This window comes from Balaenoptera physalus, assembly GCF_965194825.1.
Source record: "Balaenoptera physalus genome assembly, chromosome: 16".
In the NCBI taxonomy this organism is placed as follows: Eukaryota; Metazoa; Chordata; class Mammalia; order Artiodactyla; family Balaenopteridae; genus Balaenoptera; species Balaenoptera physalus.
In genome coordinates this window covers 3,660,981-3,681,099 of record NC_138898.1, presented here as the reverse complement: position 1 = coordinate 3,681,099, position 20,119 = coordinate 3,660,981, and the positions used below count along the sequence as shown (strand labels likewise).

At 51.1% G+C, this 20,119-nt stretch overlaps 1 protein-coding gene across 12 annotated transcripts in view; it reads left to right on the top strand.

Moving 5' to 3' along the window:
* PHACTR3 (phosphatase and actin regulator 3) overlaps positions 1-20,119 on the top strand; it is a 420,216-nt gene that overhangs the window by 258,127 nt on the left and 141,970 nt on the right. The window contains exon 1 of one of the 12 annotated variants that reach the window (XM_082428337.1): positions 2,829-3,179. The exons of the other annotated variants lie outside the window; for them this stretch is intronic. The gene's annotated coding sequence lies outside the window, so the exon portion shown is untranslated. Of the gene's footprint in view, positions 1-2,828; positions 3,180-20,119 lie in introns of those variants that run through there. 12 annotated transcript variants of the gene reach the window in all.

Genomic DNA, 20,119 nt, shown 5'->3' with positions numbered 1-20,119 from the left:
AGGCAGTAGTCGTATAGCGCTCTGCTGCGAACTAACCGTGACCTCAGGCTCGTCACGTGCCCGCTCTGAGCCTCAGTTTCCCCACCTGGACATCAGGGAGAGTGATACCGCACCCTTCTGGGATGTGAGATTAAACAGGACTCCGCCCGTGCTCGGCACACAGGACGTGAGGATGACCAGCTGTGCCCTCCGTGCAGCTCCCGGCCTCTCCCTCTGCCCTCACATCCCCATTCCTCATCCACGAGGCGGGTAAACCCACCCAGACCCACACTCTCCAGGAGGATTCGGGAAGTCCGCTGCGTCTGACCTTTGGTGGATGGACCCCAGGGCGGCTCACAGGGAAGTGGGGAGACAGTGGATGGGTTTCCAGGGGAGACATGGGCGTGGCTTAGTCTAGGCTGGTGTTGATGGGGGTGGCGAGGAGGGGACGGAATTGAGAGAGATCCTGAAGGCAGAGCCCAGGGGAGTTGCCGGTGGATCGCGTGGTCTGTCCCAGAGAATTGTGAGGTGTCCGGGGACAGGAGCGCACCTCATTTCACAGGTTTCTCCCCAGCGTCTGAATCAATATGGTTTGTGGACTTAAATAAGCTTGGAGCTTTCGGGGCATCCTTCTGGGATAATCCTAACTCATCTGTCATCTTCTCATGGTTTATGTGCCATTGTGGCACGAGTGTCCTGAGACTGGGTTGGGGTCTCCCTCCCACCTGAGCCTCTTTGGGTCTCAGTTTCCCCATCTGTACAATGGGGATGGAATCCCTCCCTCCACGGCCTCTTGTGAGGATTCAGTGAGACCTGGTACTGGAAGACCCGGCGGTGGTGGGCTCTTGGAGCACAGACGGGAGGCATGTGATGATGGACCGTCCTCGTGAGAGCTGGTCCCAGGGGCGCTGAACGCCTCCTGGGAGCCTGGCACCATGCTAAGCGGCGTTTCTGCTGTTAACCCCGTCTGGCTCAGTGACTTGGCCTGGGTCACTGCTCACAGCCGGGTTCTGGGGCTCAGCGTGGGGCAGGTGCTCAGCTGGGTTGGGAGCTCCCGGGAGCAGGCCTTGTACCTGACCTTGCCTGGTGCTCCCTTGGGACTGTCCCTGAGCTGAACAGTGACTCATGGACCCTGGATGTTGGCACCTCAGAGCTGCGGAGGGCCACACCCAGGCCCGGGTCAGACAGAAGTGGCTTCTGTGCCACCTCCTAACACGTGGCCTTGGGAGCTCATTCTACCTCTTGGAACCTCAGTCTCCCCACCAGACAGAGGGATCATAGAAGTGCCCGCCCTCAGGACCGTCATGAGTGAGGGTGAGACCAGGCCTGGCAAAGGGGGCCCGACGATTCCCCCCGCCTGGCAGCCCGGCGCTGCCTGCAGAGCTACTTTGCGTGCGAGTCGAGGGAGAGTAAACCGTTTACGTTTCCGTCCTCTGCCTTCAGCCGAGATTCCAGTCCTCAGTTTTCCTGACCCTGAAAAGGGGCAGAAACTGGCTGCCCACTTCAGCTGTAAGCACATCGGGCTGGCCCCTCCCCGGCGGGATAGCAGAGAGGTGCCATTAGCAGGGCAAGGCCTCTTTTCTGGAAGGCAGAAGCAGCCTATCCGTGGCTGCTGGAATTAGAGGTTTCCAGAGAGACCCCAAATGTGGATAATTCCCGAAAAATATTCCGCGTTTGTGTGCGTACTCCAGGGCTGTGTGAGGGGGCCTGACTCTCCTCTGAGCCCTGCTCTAGGGATTGCCCCCTCCTCCCCGCCCCCGCCCCCCAGCTCTTGGTTGGAGCCTTTACTGTGTGATAAGCACTTTGCTTACCTCATCTCACACCAGCCCCGGGGTGGGGGATCCACGCTGTACACTTGGGGACACGGAGGTACACAGTGGGGCGTGAAGCCCTGGCTGCAATGTGCTGGACACACAACTCAGGCCTGGGTCAGCCTTGCTCCAGCGTTCAGCCCCCAACACCTGGGTTTATCTCCATCAGCAGGAAGGATCTGGGCCCCTCTGGGTGTGCAGTGAAACTGACTCAATAGCAAGACCTTCACTAATGAGCTCCTGGCCCTGCCCTAAGCGCTTGACAGCCTTGTTACCCCCTTTGCCGGTGAGAACACTGCGGCTTAGAGGAGTTGTTGCTTTCCCAAGTTGACACCGTCATGAGGTGGTGAGAGCAGGATTCAGACCCAGGCTGCCTTTCTCTAGATTAGAAATCCCAACCAGGGACAGTTCTTCCCCCTCCAGGGGACATCGCAATGTCTGGAGACACTTTGGTCGTCAGAATTGGGGCTGGGGGCTTCTGGCATCTCATGGGGAGAGATCGGGTCGCTGCCGAACATCCTACGATGCACGGTATGGGCCCCCGGTGTCAACAGTGCTGAGGCTGAGAAACCCTGCTCTGGGCCCCTCCTCGCTGGGCGGTCACCCCCAAGCCCGCCATACAGGTAGAGATGGGACAGGTGCTGGGCCTTCAGCTGAGCCCATCCGGGCCTGGAATAGAAGGTGCAGTGGGGGTCCCTGCCTTCAGCACCTTTTGACCGAGGTTGGAGGTCAGAGTCCCATTCTCCTGCCGTGGGCCCCCCAGGCTTGGCTCTGGGCAGCCTCCCTGACCGAAGCCTGCAGCAGCCGTCTCATGACTGTGCGGGGCCAAGGTGCCCTCTCCCCAGGGTCAGCGTGGCAGCAGCGGGGGTAGCGGAGGGCACCCCTTAACGGGTGGACCCCGCCCGAGGCCAGGAGAAGTTGCTGGCGCAGTGGGTTTTGAATGTGGGACTTAGGGCTTTGCTTCTGGTGACGTCTGCCAGACTCCGGCCAGCTGCTGGCCTGGGCAGTGTCCTGACAGCGCTGGGGAACAAATCGTGGGCTCTGAGCAGAGCGGGGGGGGGCTTGGTCCACGAGCTGATTCCACAGGCCCTGGGCCGCTCTCCTCACCCCATCCCCACCTGCACTCCTGTAATGTCTATATTTTAAAATGTTTACAGATAATAATGGTGTTCAGCCCCAAAAGGCAGACAGGAGCGTCCTGACAGTTGCAGAGCCGCTCCGGGCTGGAGCTTTTTTCAGGGAGCTGAGCTAGTCCGGAGCGCCGCAGGGCTGTTTGCCAGTCACTACCTCCGAGGGAGGTTTGGAGAGATAGGATCCAGGCGCCTGCAGGGAGACAGAGTTCCCTGGGAGGATGAGGACCTTAATTCAGAACCATTCTTTGACCGGAAGGTAAGTGGGATTCCCCCAGACACCTCCGAAGGAGGGAGGGGTGTAGGCGTCTTTTGTAGGGGAGGCCTCTCAAGAAGGCAGAGACTTTGCAAAAGTGAACAGCACCAGGGCCAGCGGAGGGGGAAAGACTGGCCCGCCCCGCCATGAGTCAGATGGCCAGGCTGGGAGTCTGGGGTGAGAGATGGGTGTGCCCTTCTCCCCACAGATGGGTCGTTTCTATGTGTCTGGTGGGTCGGGCCAGGATTAGCCAGCAGCCCTGCCCTTCAGCCACAGAGACCAGAAAAAGAGTCTTTTGTTTCCCCAGGAATGCTATTTTAACCTATTACTTCTGGGCTAAAAATAAAAATTCCACCTGGATGCCTTTTCATCTCCAGCTTGTAAGCTGATTTCCAGGAAATAATAGATTGTCCTCGATGTGCATTTTGACTGCATGGGGTCCTATTCTGAAGCCAGGTTTTGTCAAAATTCAAAGTCGGGGAGGTTTCCAACAGTGGAGGTTTAAACCTTCATTTAGCATCAGGGAAAAAGATTGCACAAGCAGGAGGCATTACACTTCGGGAATCTCCACCGCAGAATCCCTGCTTGGGAGGCGGGGTGTGGGGAGGAATGTACATTTTGCTTTTCTGTGAGTTTGCATTTAGCATAAGTTTTTGGATTTGGGGTTCTCAAAAATTGTTTGCCAGTGAGGTTGGATATCCGAAGTTGGGGCCAAAGAGGGAAATGGGGAAACTAATTCTGAGTGGTAATATGGGTCGTGGCAAGTTCTTGAAAGCAAAATTGGTTCCCGATTGTGCCCTGCTGTCTTTCTAAGCTGCAAGTTTTTGGCCTCAGAGGGAAATGGTGATCTGTATCCTAAGTTCTTCAGGAGACGGCAGTTGTCTGCACGCCAAATCCCCTCCCCTGAAATGCTTGCTTTTTTTCTTAGGGGGGGAGCAAAGATGGTAAGTTAGCAGTCCTTTTGTGGGATGTCCTTGGCATGTTATACTGTGAGGATGAATTACTACGGATTTATGCAAATTCATAATGATGGTAACCACTTACAAAAACCTAAGCATAACAAATCATTAAAAAACACTATGCTTGAAGTTCATTCAGAAATCATCAAGGGTATATTGTTTGATTAAGGAGAGAAGGGAACAGTTGTCCTAGAGCCATCATGTCAGCTGTCACCTAGGTGTGACTCTCTGAGAAGCAAACATTCCCAGTAAGACACGCTGCAAATTTGCTGCTGTTTAATTTCACAACTTTTACCAGGCGAGCTAAAAGAAGAAGCCCTTATGGAAATGCGGTTTCTTTACCATAAATGACCTTCCCTCCAGAGCCACACCCATGGGTAGCTTGGCAGTCTGTAGTTCTCTGTCCACATGGAATAGATATAGACTTTCTTTTTCCCTGTATTATTATTATTATTATTATTATTATTATTATTATTATTATTTTGGCATTAACTCTTTGGTTACCAGGCAATTGAGCCCTGAGTCAGTATGATTGCCTCGCAGCCTGTGACTTACGTGATTGTTAATTACATTGTTGTTACATAAGGCAATAGCTTTCCTTGTGGGGGGACTGCTCATACCTTGCAAGTGCAGAACATTCTATTTTTAGACTGTACAGTATCATCCTCGGAGCAACCTGCTCGCTCCTGCCTCCCCTGGGGCCCTTCGCTTTGTGCCCATGGAGCTGTGGGCATGAGGGCACACGGTATGTGGACAGAGCAGCCAGCTTTTCCTGTCCAGGGCCTCCTGGGACCTAAGCAGTGGCCAGAGGCTGTTTTTCTTTCTGGTCCTGGGGTTGATGAACCAGAGCCCTTTCTGCTCAGCCTTGTGGTGCTATTTTTAGCTCCCTTTCTTCATTGCTTCTTGACATAATTTGACGTGTCACAGCAGAATCCCATCTACTTGCAGAGCTTACTGTGTTCTGCAGTCTGTTTTTCGTGGGGCAGAAATAATCTTTGCCTGAGCATATTGCATTGTCGTTACTTAGGTGGGAGGTTAAGATATTACCCATTAACTTCAAAAGATACATGCAAAATAAAATCTAACCGTTTATTTCTGTGCTAATTTCCCGGCTGGCTGGCTGGCGTGAGCACCTGGAGGGGAGGGAGGGAGTATTCTTCCAGCTGTTGGCTCGGAGGGCAGAGAGCAGTGGTCCAGGGTTTGAGAACCTGCATCAGAATCCCCTGGGGAGGGGGGGGCAGGGCTTGTCACGCCAGCCATTGCAGCCCCACCTGCAGAGTTTCTGATTCTGCAGGTCTGGGGCGGGTGTGAGAATTTGCATTTCTAGTGTATTCCCAGGTGATGCTGCTGGTCCGGGCCACTCTTAGAATCACTGATGTAGAATCACAGTGAAGGTCAGTAAATAATTAGAGTGGGGAGAAAAGGCCTAATTCTAGAGCCAATTTAGAAAATGTTCAGAGAGCAGAGCAGGAGCTTTCTATTCGTTTGTATCCTGTCCACGTGGTTGAAGATGAACTTGATCGGAAAAGAAATGAAAGTTTACAGAAAATCTTTATTTCACAAAAGGGCTGAGTATTAGATGATCCAGGGAATTAGTTGGTTAGATGTGACGTTACTTCAGGGGGATAAGGCTGAACTGTTTAGAGGTGAAGTGTCACAATTTTAGACCACTTACTTTGAGACGGTTCAACAGTGCCCACGGGCTGTAAGAGAAGTATGTGTGAGTAAATATATGGAACACATAGAGCAAAATATTAACAATTGCTGAACCTGGGGGTGTTCATTGTATAGTCTTAACACTTTTCTGCAAGTTCAAAAATCATATTAGCACGTTAGGAACAGTAATAGGGCTGAGGGCTCATCTTGTCTTTTTCGTGTGTGCCTCATGATGGGTGTTTAGAGCTAAGTTGCTCTGGGTGTGTGGGGCACGTGCGTGGACACACACGCAGCTCCTTCGCTGTTACAGTTAGTCCCTGGGACACGATCATGCCCCTGGTTCATGTCTCTTTCGGGCTGTCTTACTGGCACTGGTATAAAGTTCCTTCCTGGAGCTCGGCTTAAAGATGTGTCAGTTCTTCCCTGACATATAAGCTCCCTACTGAAGTTGCGCCCCTGTGTTGTTAACAGAAGAATTCCATAAGCTCAGGGCCTGTGACACTGCGGGGAGAAGCTCCTAGAACCTGACTGGGGACAAAGAGGTGGGTGGAATTAGTACCAGCTGGAGAGCTCTTCTCCCGGAACGAAAGGGTGGCCCGGAGTCGAGGCTCAGGGCTCTCACGTCGAGGGGGAAACACGGCGCAGGTGTTTGTGGGATCAGGCGCCCACCGTGGGCCCCGGGAGTCGCTGCCACCAGGCCCTGGGACTGTCTCCTTTCCTTCCTTCCTCCGCTCCCCATCTCTCCGTTTTCCTTCCTTCTTTTTCCCGCACGGCTTCTGATCCGAGTAAGTAGCACAGTAGGAATCCAGAATTGTTAAATTTCACCCTGGGAAATAAAACACCTCACCTGTGTCTTCCCAGCAGCCCCCACGGGTGAGCACACAGCACGTGCTGGCTCTTTGCACATCTCCCTCATCCTCACTAGGGCCTGGAAGGCAGGTCCTACCGTTGCTGCCATTTGACAGATGGGCAAACTGAGGCTTTGAAGTGTAAGGAAGTTGCCCCTCATCCCAATCTTGGGCCCATGGACCCCCAAGCCCACATTCTTCCCACTAGTGTGGTGGGGGAGCAGGGCAGGGTGGGGAGTCTTCTGGTCCCTTCTGGGCTCTGCTGCCCACCCTCAGGCCTGGCTACGCCCTCCCTCCAGGGAGGGTAACAAGGTGCTCAGCCTCGGGGCTTGGAGATAGTCTGGCCGGGTCTGCGTCTCCCAGCGAGTAATTCGTGTGAGCTTCCAAACAGGGGTACTTGATACGGGGACCGTAGGCCCACACAGCTGAGAATATTTACTGTCTGGCCTGTTGCAGAAAAGGTTTGCTGACTTGTGATTTTTCCCATGAGGTAGCTCTCTGGGTGGAGATCAGACACACACACAACACGAAGGAAATGCAGCAAGATGTTAACAATTGTGGAGTCTTGGTGGTGTGTATATAATTGTTCATTTTACTCTTTTTTCTACTTTTCTGTATGTTCAAAAAAATGGTAAGACATTTTGATAACTGTAATAGTGATGACCCCCCCGGGTCTCTAGAGGAATGCCACAGGGCTCTATCCTAAGTCCTGCAACATCAGTATTTGCCTTAACAACTTGGCAGATTAACAACTGGGTAGACGATGGAATTGATAAAAGCATTAACCAAGTACTGGTTAACTGGTTAAAAGCATTAACGAGTACGTGACCGACGTACTCAAGAGTCCAAGAGTCAAACATATATCTCAGCAGACCGCTTGGGGGGCTGAGACGACAAGAAGTTTCATGTTGCTCAACTTCAAGCCCCCAGCTTAGATTCACAGAGCTCACTGCCCAGGCCCCACCGGGAGTAGCCGTGGGTGGGAATCTAGCCTCTTCATTGAACTAAACCGATGTCTACTGCCCCAGAGTGTGGGCACTGTTCTGGCTGTCGGGACATCGGTGAGCAGAGCAGGCATGTTAGCTGGTCCCTGGGAGCCTGCAACTGATGGGGGAGGGGCGGCAATAGCCAGTACCCATCACCGTTAGGGAATCGCCCGGCGTGCTGGTAGTAAGTGTTGTGGGAAATGGGCAGGGGAGGGAGGGCAGGGGGAGGGGAGCCTACGTGCGGTGGGCGGGAGACAGCTGAGTGTTTGAATCAGGGTGGGCATCACTGAGGAGGTGACATTGGAGCCAGAACCGGAGGGCAGTGAGGAAATGAACCATCGGATATCGGGGGCGGGGGGGCGGGAACCGTCAGGGCAAAGGCCCCCTGTGGGAGCCCCCGGGGGTCCAGGAGCAGTAGGAGAGAGCCGTCAAGGTCGTAGGAGGGGGCTGCCAGGACTTCGGGTTTTGTGCCCAGTGTGCCAGGAGCCATCGGAGGGTTTGAAACCCAGAGACTTGAGATCGGACATAGGATTTCGGGGACCCCCAGGCCACTGTGTGAGGGCAGGCAAGGGTCAGGGAGTCAGGCCAATTCCGAGGTCACTGCTGTGATCCAGGCAGAGATGGCGGTGACTGACCACGGCAGGGGCAGCGGGCGCAGGTAGAAGGTGGAGCCGATGGGATCGGCCAAGGGAGGGACAGTGAGGGCTGAGGGTGACCCTCAGCTTTTGTCCTGAGAATCAGGAGGACGGAATTCCCTTCCTGGCCTTGGAGGGGACGGCCCTGGGTAGAGCAGGTTATGGGGGAGAGAAGTTCATTTGGGCCACGTTGAGCTTGAGGTGTCAGTGGGACATCCACGTGGACACAGCAGATGGCACCTGGTGGCCTGAGCCTGGCGCCCGGTAAAGGGCTGGGCAGCAGCTGTGCGTCTTGAAGGCTCTGCATCGCGGATGTGGCAGATAGACATACAGCACGTTCTCTGATGAGCCGTCTCCCAACTCACTTGTCTGCCACCTTTAGGGTACTTGGCTGAATATTTTCTTTTAATTTCTATTAAAAGAAAGTCTGTTTATTTTTACCTAAAACTCGTTTTAAAAGGAAGTCTTTTGCTGCGACTTCAAGTGGAAAACCACTTGCTTTTAATAAAAGGTAACCATAAAAGTAAAACAATGACTATAAAATAACATTTAGTTCAAAGTAGACATGATCTCACACCAAGGTCTCTGACCCAGAAGACCCTCTGTACTTGTTAAAACACCAAGATCTGCAAGGGTTGGGGGGCATCAGAATCATCTTAGTACCAAACTAAGACTCTCCTCTACTGTTCTCTGGAAGAGTAGAGGGGAATTGAAAAGGGACTAACTTCTGTTACTTTGCGCTGGGTCCATGGGCCCCCCAAAATCACCTTATCACCCTCGTATCTGTGCCTGGATCTTTCTGAGAGAACAGCTGATAGATGGAGAATGTATACAGTAATGGAGCTCAGGGTCCAACTTGACCCTCTGCTCGAGGTTGAGTTCACTTTGAGATGTTGTGTTTTCTGGAGGACTTTGGCAAACTGGAATTTGCAAGAACACTGAGAGGGACTGTGGCTGTTTATTCTAGAACAGACTGAAGGGATAGCAACCCTGGAAAGAAAGGGGGGGGGGGATTTGTCCCTCCTGGTTCCAGAGGGTGGCACTGGGACCTACAGGGAGGCTACAGCAGACAGCTTTCAATTCCCTCTGAGCACACGTTTCCGCTCTGAGAATTCTCATTGGAGCTTGTGTTTTTAAATTAAATCATCCGCTTCCTGACTCATCTCTTTCCTCTGGGGTGTTGCTTTTTCCTGTTTCTTGTGGTCTCTTTTTCACGTGGCAGCCTTTCCTCCAGTGCCATGGTTGACCTTTTCTGCTTCAAAATGAAGCAGCAGAGAGCAGCAGAGCACACATGGGCCAGGTGCCTGCATCACAGATTGTGCCTCAGGCTGTCCTGGTCTGGAGCTGGCCTTTGTGCTGAGGGCACTTGCAGAAGCTTCTCGTTACGCGTGGTCTGGGGGCAGTCACAGGGGCCCCAGTATTCTGTGCCTGGAGATGGGGGCTGTCTGTGTTATCTGTGGTCCTCCCTTTGGCTGATGGTGAGAAAGGAGTTCACCGTCATGGGAAGTACGTAAGCACAATCAGGCGATGGAAGGGCTTTTGGACCTCTGAGGTCCTTCCTGTTGTGCGTGTGTATAGTTTTGCCTCTGCGACCTCTCCCGCAGGACTCCTTCCCTGGGTGGGGAACGTCTGGAGCGTAGCACCTGCTGACCTGCTGTCACATCACGCCCAGCCCCAGTCGGGCTCTGAAACGTTGAGTGGGTGGATGGGTGGGTGGGTGAAAGTATCTGCCGCTGAAGCCAGCTGCCCGACGCAAGGCCACCGAACCCAGCTTGGCCCCCTGTCCAGCCGCCACGCCTCGGCTGGTACGTCCTCATCGCTCCCCCCAGCTCTCCAAATCCTGCCTGTGCGGCCAGGACCCCTGTTGTATGAAATCTTGACCCGCCACCTCCACCGCAGTCCCCTTGGTGGCCCCTCTGCCACCGTCCTGCGCCCACCCCCTCTCACTTGGCTTCTGGTGGTCTCCCTGCTCCACCCGCACCTCTGGGAGAGCCCGGGAGGCTCTCAAAGTGCAGAAAGATCTTGTCCCGGCCCCGCTTCCCATTGCCCTTGGATAAAACCCAACCCCCCAGCCATGGCCTCTGAGACACGCCTCCCTCGGTCACCACATCCTCCATCCCGGGGAGCGGCGGCTGTGTGGTCATGGACGGGAGCCTCGGACCACCTGGGTTTGGACCTGGCTCCCTGCGTGCTTGCTTTGTGGCTTCCTTTCTTATTTTCCTCCTCTGTAAACAGGTGGTGCTGAAAGTACCCACCTCATAGGTTGTTCTGAGGATGGACAAGTCAAGGGTGAAAGGCTGAGCACACCTCCAGGCTCACGGTTGGCGCCACCTAAGTGTTTTCTTTTGTTGTTTCTCTCCCTGCTCTGCACAGCCTTCCAGCCGCTTTCGCCTTTCTTGTTTTTCTTAAACATCTTTCTTGGAGTATAATTGCTTTACAGTGTTGTGTTAGTTTCTGCTTTACAACAAAGTGAATCAGCTCTATGCATACGTATATCCCCATATCCCCTCCCTCTTGCATCTCCCTACCCTCCCCGTCCCTATCCCACCCCTCTAGGTGGTCACAAAGCACCGAGCTGAAGATGTGACACATATTTACAATGGAATATTACTCAGCCATAAAAAGAAACGAAATTGAGTTATTTACAGTGAGGTGGATGGACCTAGAGTCTGTCATACAGAGTGAAGTAAGTCGGAAAGAGAAAAACAGATACTGTATGCTAACACACATATATGGAATCTAAAAAAAAATGGTTCTGAAGAACCTAGGGACAAGACAGGAATAAAGATGCAGACGTAGAGAATGGACTTGAGGACGCGGGGAGGGGGAAGTAAGCTGGGACGAAGTGAGAGAGTGGCATGGCTTATACACACCACCTGTTCGCCTTTTTTCACGTTCCTTGAATTTGTCAGATTATTTCCCATGGTTGCTCCTCCTGTCCCTTCACTAAGGACACTGTCCCCTGTCTTGTCCCTGTTATTTTGGGGGTCTCGGGTTAAATGCCACCTCCCCTCTAACCATCCCATTTAAGGTAGTTTCCCGCACCCACACTCCATGGGATGCTTTTGTCTGCTGATGAGTTCTGTTTGCGCCAACCAGGATGTGCCCGTAACAAGGGTGGGGACCTTGCCTGTAGTTTCCTCCGCTGTTTGGAGGGAGGCCACCAATGACTGTCTGTTTGTTACCAAACCAAACTCAGGTCCTCTTGCCCACGCGCAGTAAAGCCAATCCACTGACACTGGGTTGGGGTGAAGGAAAGCGCAGCATTTATTGCAGGCACCAAGCAAGGAGTTCAGGGCAGCTAGTGCTCAAAAAGCCCGAACTCCCCAGTGGGTTTCAGCAAAGCATGTTTAAAGGCCAGGTGAAGGAGGGGGTCCCAGGGTGTGTGATCAGCTCGTGCACAATGCTCTGATTGGTTGATGGTGAGGTTACAGGGCGGTGTCGCAGGGGTTAACATTATCCTCGGGTGCCAGGAGGTCTGGGGGCTATGTGCTCAAGATCATCAAGTAGTTAATTTCTTCCATTTGGTGGTGGTTTTACCACCTGAAAAACAACCCAGGAAATGTGCATCAGATACTGTTATCTGGGTGCTTCAGAGAGGAGCTAAAGCAGAGGACAGGGGGGAGGGATCTGTCCCGAGAAGGCCCCATAGGGTCCCTCGGGGTTATGTGTTGGCTGAATGAATTAATGAAGGAAGGAACACACAGACTGTTGAACCATGGTGCGAGGGGCTGTATCATTCACACGGAATGAGGTGTGGGCTGCACCCTATGTCTAACTTTTCCTGTGTGTTTTCCCTCTGAATTCATAAGGTGCCGACCTCAAGGGCAGGAATGCCAGCTCGTGCCGTGCAAGGTGTCAGGTTCGTAGGTGCAGCGTCGTGCTGTGAGTGAGACTGAAAGGGGATGAGTAGGGGGGTCAGGATCGTGGTCTGGAGGTCATGTGATGTTGACTCCTACTATTCATTAGCCCAGTGACCTCAGCCAACTTCATTTCATCCCTCGGCGCCCCAGTCTCCTTATCTGTAAAATGAGAGTAATAGTAGTACCTGTCTTAAGGGTTGTTGGGAAGATTAAATGAGTTAGTTATATTTAAAGGTCTGGAACAGTGTCAGTGTCTGGCACATGGTAACTGCTATGTGAATGGGGCTGATTTGATGATGATGATGATGATGATAATATTTTGTAATAGATTTAAAATGTGGAGTAGCAGAGAATTAAAGAAAAGGCTAGCGAACTAAAGAGAGGAAAGCCAGGATCCAGGAAATGTTTGCCGGGGAACGCATGAGCCCTGTTTGCAGTGTCAGATGGATTCAGACTCATGAACTTTACTGAAACTGAAATGTACTGAAGCTGATGGCAGGATCCATTTCCCAGAGCATGGACGCAGCCCCCAGCAGGTGTCAGAGATGATTTTCCAGCAGTGCCTTTCACATTCTCTGTGCAATAGGACCTGTTTTAAAATTTCCGATATGCTACAAACTATTTTCTTTAGCGCGGAGAGGAACATTGTGGCACTTCACCCTAAAGGGAAGAGGGTGGAGTGAATGGTACCTGGGACAGATCCTTACCTTGTTGCCACTGTCTACACACACTTGCCTGGTGGGCAGTGGTCCCAGATGCCCTGCCGCTGTTTCTGATGTAACTCAGATGGGGCTTTGACTGTCACGGGATCCCATGGTCGGATGGCTGTTCTCTTTGAATTCTCTTTCAGTTTTCTGGTTGTAGATCAAGGAGAAAATTTTAGTTTGTGGCTGGTGTCTTTGACACTGGATGTTGGTTGATTTCTCTTTTCTAGCAAGCAGAGAACAGCCTCAGACATAGAGCCCTGCAAGGGTACAGTGCCTGCCAGAATAGAATTCTATTGACTTGTTTCCATTGTAGTTATTTTGTGGCCACTTAACATTTCTGGAAATTGATTCTGACTTTCTTATTAAAGCAGAGGTGTAAAGTTTCTTTAATAGATACATTTATGTAGGTACAGAAAGTGAGTTGACTTAAAATGTAAATTATCCTGTAGCTGATTGTACATATATGACAAAAATAACGAAAATGGTACAGGAAGGTTTCTCGACAAATTTGCGGAAGACGAGTGGAAGGCAGGGTCAGGGAAGTGGGAGTTGATGGAGTGGAAGTTTGGGGGTCATTTGGGGCCATGTGAGCCCCTCCCCCACTCCCTGGTGGGATAGCATAAAGAACATGCCTGCTCCGCCTTGAACATCCACTTTGGGAGAAGCCACAGGAAGACGTTATTCTTAGTACCAGAGAAGCCTGGTTTGCTTCATTTTTCAGATTCTGAGAATGTTGTGTCTGATTTTGTTTCTGTCTTCACCAGGGTTGCTAGGAAGCCCGGCATCCAACTCCGTTTCAAACCTCCAATCTTTGCACAGAATATAGTATGTGTTTTGTGTATTTAAGCCAAGATCATGTATTTTCTTTCCTCCTCTGGTTTTATCTCTCTTTTTTTTTAGATTGCTGTAGGCATTTTTGTAAGCCAGCTTACCTCCTTTTTGGAACGGGTGATGATTAAATGCTGGATAAATAAATAATGATGAAACTCTCTTCTCTGACTGTGAGACTGGGGGCAGCTTCGTTACTGGAGCTGTCTGGAGGTGATCAGGACCAGGAGGCAAGCAGAGCATCGTAAGATGCGAGCCTTTGTTCTGAGAGGCTCGGGCTGGGTGACGTCACGGTTGTTCTGAACACTAATTTCTATTATTTGGTGGTGTTCATATCTCAGGCCTCTATTTAAGATACAACATAGATTTCAAGGCACATATTTGCATTCTGTGTGGGCTGAGGTGCCTGGCTTCATTCTCTCTATATATACTCACACCACCCCATGGGTATTTTTAAATGCACGTCTTAAGAGCCAACTTTTCTACAGGGAGTGGGCTTATCATTGTGCCCGGGGAATTGCCATGTGGGTTTGCCAGGGCTGAGGGCAGAGACATTAACTCCCTGGGGGGAGAGCCCTTCCCCTTGCAGCCCGTGGCAGGGCTGCCCTGGGGGGTCGCTCCCTAGCAGGGTGGGACTCAGTCCCTGAGGACAGCCTTACAGTTGCTGGAATGGCCAGGAGGCCAAATGGCCTGAAGGTCATGTCTGAGGTCAGGTAGAGAGAATGACCCAGGAGAAAGATGGTTTGTCAAATAGTGGAGCGTGACAGAGACAGCAGGGCCTGGCGAGATTGAGTCCTGTGTTTTTTCACACTTGTCTGAGGACCGTTCAGAATATCGTGGGGATCCCCCAGGGGCCTGCTTGGAATTGAGGGGCATGCCAAGCTGTGTGGGCTCTGTCCCCTCTCCCCTCTCATGTGATTTGGTTGGACACTAGGATGCTGTGTGGATTGGTTTGGAGTCCAGACTTGGCTGGTGAGACAAGGGGGAAAGTCCCACAGTAGCCCAGCCCCCTGACTTGACACTAGGGGAAACCGAGGCTCGGAAAGGGACCCAAGGCTGCAATTCCTCATCCTCCTGCAGTGTTCCCAGGGGGTGACGCTGAGTCCCCCCCCGGCCACTAAAGCCAGAAACCTGGGAATCAACCTGACTCGGCCTTTTCCCTTCTCACCCTGCATCCCTGCAATATCCCTGCATCCTGCAGGCTCCGCCGCTGAGTATCCCTCAGATCCATCCGCTTGCCATCACCCCTAGCCACGACCACCGAGGTCCAGGCCTCCTCCTGTCTCCTCTGGGAGGTTGCAGCTGCATCCTGACCCACCCCTGCTTCCTCCGATAGGCCCACCTAATTGGGTTTCTGGTGGGTAATTGGAGTGATCTTTTTAAACCTCTAATCTCATTATGGCAGTATCCCAATTCCCACCCCCCCAACCATGTTCTGATCTTGCTTAAAATTTCTCAGGGGCTGCCCATGACTTGTAAGACTAAAAACACCCAAACTCCTCACTGTACCTGCCCTGCCTGCCTGCTCCGGCCCCCCTCTGCCCCTCTGGCCTCATGATGGTGTGGCGATCCTTCCAACCTCAGGACCTTGACACATGCTGTAACCTGCGCTGGAACTCTGACGGGTTCCACCCCCTGCAACTTGTGTACACACAGGTCTTTCCTGGCGGACTTCTGCTGTTCCTTCCCATCCTAGGCCAAGCACCCCGTCTTCATACGGCCCCAGCATGTTCCTGGTCCTTCAGGACACCCAGAACCAACTGTTGGTGTCTGAGTTGGGGTCCTCTCTGGCTTTCTCTCTCTTACCCACTGGACTGTCAGCTCCATGAAAGCCAAGTGCACCTACCTCATGCCCCCCGAGTCCCGGTGCCTTCCAGGGTGCAGTCAGTATGTGCCGAGGAGACAGAGACCTTAGGTGTTATGTGGAGACCGTGTGATGTACATAGAAGTCTGAGGTCCAAGCAGGAAGTGTCTTCCTTCTCCTCATCGTCCTGCTAGTAAATCCTTCTTCATTGGGTCACTGAAGCATCATGTTGTGGAGTTTCAGATTCAGGGACCCCAGGCAAGGGGACCATCTTCAGTTCACCATCCCCAGAGCCCCTGCCTTTTGTACCCAGAAGGGTCTCCAGTGCTGCCAGGACTATCAATATTTAACTGATTATTTGCCATCTGTCATATCGCCAAAGCCTAGCCATCAGAGGTCACCGGTGATGGTCCTGCAGTCAGATAAGCTAGTTTTGTTGCAGGAGGGTATATGCGGGAGGGTGTCCGCCCAGGGGCCTTGGTAGCATCCTGGCCAGGAGGGCTGGGAGGGGCTTCGTACAGGGTTTGGGGCATGAGATAGATGATAATAGAAGGAGTGAGGAAGCGGGGCCCAGGATTGGATATTGTCAAGAATAGCCTTCCACTGTGGAGTATCTCAGTGGTCTTTGCTGAGGAGCTGGGAGAACAAATTGGGTGGGGCTGTCTTGGTAGGAAAGCAGGATTCATTCATATGAATGTACTTTGTACTTTCCATGTGGCCTCATGTGTGTCCTGGTGGAAACCTTGTCTCTCTCCTGCTGGAATCGTCCTCTGATTGTCAACAGGGATGATTTTCACTTTGCTCACTTCTCTACCATTTTTTTCTTTCTTCTATTTCATATATTAGGGAGTTTAGCTGTGTGTCTGAGATACGATTTGCAAATATTTTTTCTTGGTTTGATGACAGTCTTCTGACTTATAGTGATTTTTGTCATACTGAAATTTTCATTTTTAGGTAGGGTGAATGTATCAAAATTTTCTTTCTTTTGCGGCTTCTGGGTGTCATGTCATTGTTAGAAAGGGCTTCTGTAGTCCAAGCTTATTTTGTACATGTTTTCTTTTAGTAGAAATACAATGTTATACAGGTGAAACTGATATGATGCTATAAACCAATATGACCTCAGTAAAAAAATTTTTTTTAAATAAATGTTTCCTTTTACTTTTTCTATGCTCTCATTTTCTTTTTATGTTTAAAGCTTTCGTAAATCTGGGATTTATCTTGATGTAAATGTGAGGGACACCATCCTGCTTTTATTCCAGTTTGCCACCAATTGTTGTGACTCCATGTATTGAGTCATCCCACTTTCCCCTGATTTTCATTGCCTTCTCTCTAAATCCATGTGATTTGAGGTCTATATCTGGATTTTTCATTTTGTCCCAGTGAAATCTGTCTATTCTCGCGACAAAACCACATTGTTGTAATTATAATCATGGTATGATATGTTTTGATAAGAGGGAAGTTTGTTCCTTTCATCTTTATTCCTCTTTCAGTCTTTTCCTGGTTCTTCTTGTTTACTTTTTTCATTTAAATTTTAGCTTGTCTACTATCTGTCTTTTAAATCTCTGATAAATTTCTCACCAGGAATTTAGTCCCACAGGAATTACTGGAAATCTGGAAGAAGGCTTGGAGAGCCCTTGTCTAACTCTCTCATTTTCTAGAGAGAACAGTGATTCTATGAAAGTGATGCTGTGAGTTAGTAGTGGTGATGAACCAGGAGATCCCCCCATTCCCGTTCCTCACCCCGATTCCCCACTCCCCAGCCAGAGCCTCTAGCTCGAAGGCTGGTCTTGCCCACTGCCAAGGAAACACTTCATCAGTGAGGCTTAGTGCACCCCTATGATGTCAATTTGATCTCAGTCAAAGCACCTCCTTCTGCTACGTTGATTTTACAGGAAAGGATGGAGCTGAGGGATTCAACCTTGATTTTCATTTTGCTATTCACATTCTGAGCAAAGCTACAGTGTAGTCAGCACGACTTCTTTGTTTCAATGTCGGGAAGGAAGTTTTATTGGAAGGGTCGGCTCCATTGAACTTGTGGGCAAAATCTTAAAATTACCCAGGGCAAGGCATTCAGCAAGGAAGTGAGCGATGTGAGACCGGGTCTGAGGAACAAAGGCCTTGCGAGCATCGACCCAGCGGGGCCGCTGGACTGGAATTGTAATAAATAGAATTGGGTGAGAATCCAGAAGGTCACACGTGGTCCGGCTTCGGAGGTGTCCTTGTTTGCGCTTGCTCGGAGTGAGCGTTGGCTTATAAATAGCATCTGGCCAACTGCCCGACGATGATTTTGACTGTCCCTTGCCGAAGGCCTGTACTGGTAGCTCGGTTGTGAGACTGTCATGGGTCTCTGTGACCTCACTCGGAGGGAGAGGGTAGGCAATGACAGACGCTGCTGCTGTCAGCAAGGAGCATTTTTGGACCCCATGCCCGGTGCCGTCCTCCACATGCTTTGTGAATTAACCCTTTAGTCTTCAAACAACTCTTTGAGGCAGGTGCTATTTTTATCCCCATATTACAGATGAGGAAACTGAGCCCCAGAGAGGTGAGGGCAGAGCCACTCACTGCCCACAGCTCCCCGCTAGGATGTAGGTATATGAAAATAAAAACAGCCTCAGATATAACCCCACAACCCAGAGATGAAAACTGTTGACATCCTGGTTGAGCCCATTACAGTGTTCTTCCCTCTTTGTATGTGTATAAGTATAGATTCCAAACAAAATTGGAATCATGCTGTTTATGCTGTATCCTGTGTTTTAACCTCATGTTACTTTGTGAACGTTTTCACATGAATATCTTACTGACTGAGTATTTTTGGCTCAGGCATTTTCATCTTACCTCTTGAACTCACTTTCTATCTAGAAAATGGGGATGATCACGAGATCAGCCTCATAGAGGGTGTCTATTTCGCTTTGATTTGGGGAGGGTTAAAAGAACTCATGCACTTAGCCCCATCCTGTAACCATCCGCTCTAAACTTTAGTACCTGTGCATTTCTTTGGGATGAGAGCAAACAGTGTGCTAGGCTATGTGGAAGGTCATATGTAGAGAGAAGTGCTTTGAAGGCTTTGGTACTAGCACAAAATAAAATTAAATGGAGGTCAAATCATAGAGCACTTTCGGATTCCCAAAGTGTCCAGGACGACAGTGGCTGGCTGTAAATTACAGAAGTAACCCAATGGTGCTGCCTCTAAGATTCTCAACACAGCATCAATTAGCACCAAACAGTGGACAGCCAGCCTCTTTCAGGGCTTACTGAGAGCCCCTAAAGGGTGTCAGCAATGGAGGGAGAGATTGGAACGATGACCTGAGACGCTGCCTTTAAGTGTGTGTTGACCTGTCTAGAGGGAGGGACCTGCCCATTCTCCCTGAGTGGCCGAACGTGGAGGGCGTCCACCTTGGGCTGTATTTTTTGCTCCCTTGCTGCTTTAGTGACACTCATTGTACCTAAGTAGAGTTTGTACATTCAGGCTGGGGTGTTTGTATTCCAGCCACTTTGCTGAGAAGGCCCAGGGCGACTCGGTGAATACTAAGGAACGGCTCCTGCCCTGGCCCAGCCTGTGCCCAGCTCCCTGGGCAGCTGCCCGGTGCGGGGGGTGGGGGGGAGGTGGGAGACGCATGCCAATGGGCTTTGAAGAGAGGCTGGTCAGCTTCTGACCCCTTGGGGTTGACAGTTCCCAGAGTGGCCCCTTAGGATACCCAGATCTGCTTCAGGGAGACCTTGAAGGCCTCTGAATTTCCTCCCTGCCTCATTCTGGCTTTACCTGAATCAATATGGGGACATTGCTGTGTGTCATGCTTTCCTGTTGCGGGGTCTCTGGCTCACCAGGTGGATGGACACTGAGACTGTCAGCAATAATAATAATAAAAAAAAACCCTCAGAGTTGAACAGAGGATGCTGGGGTTTATCCCAGATGTTTGGGCAGGGAGGAGGAGCGGGGCGGGGGGTGGAGTCGGAGAATGGTGTGACAGTGTCACTCACGTGTGTTGTCCCCTTTGCTTCTCACTAGGGAGGCATGAGGTTAGTGTCGCCCCACTTACCAGGTTATGAAACGAAGGCTCAGCGGGTGGAGGTGAATCAACCCAGGTGCGGACGGGGCTTCTCTAGAGCCTTCGACAAAGGATGTAGGCACATGTGGTCCCAATGGGGATCTTCCTCGCCCGCCACCTTTCTCAGTGTGTGCGCTCATCATGTTTCATGGGTTGATGCTGGAAGACTGAATTCAGATGCTTCCTAGATCCATGTCATGACTGTACGGAAATAGGAAAATCATACTTATTTCCATGCTGGCTCAGACCTACTTCTTTATCCCTGTCCTACACACAGAGGCCCCTAAAACATATCAAGTGGTGGGGAGGGGACTTTGGAAGCCAGGAGACTTGGTTGCAGACTCATCCACCGTTTCTTAGTCCTGGGGCCTTTGGCAGTTCACTCCCCCCACTTCCTCGGCCTCGTAGCAGCTGTGGCTACTAGTCACCCATGAGGATGGAGGACGTAGTCATTTGTGCCGTCATTTCTAGGCCAAGAAAGGACTGGAGAAGATTAGAAGGAAGGCGGGAGAGAAAAGAAAGGGCAGGACATCTTCCACCCAAGAGTTCAGCAAAGAAACCTTTTGAAATTTGACAGTGTCATGTGTTGGCAAAAAATGTGGGCGAAACAG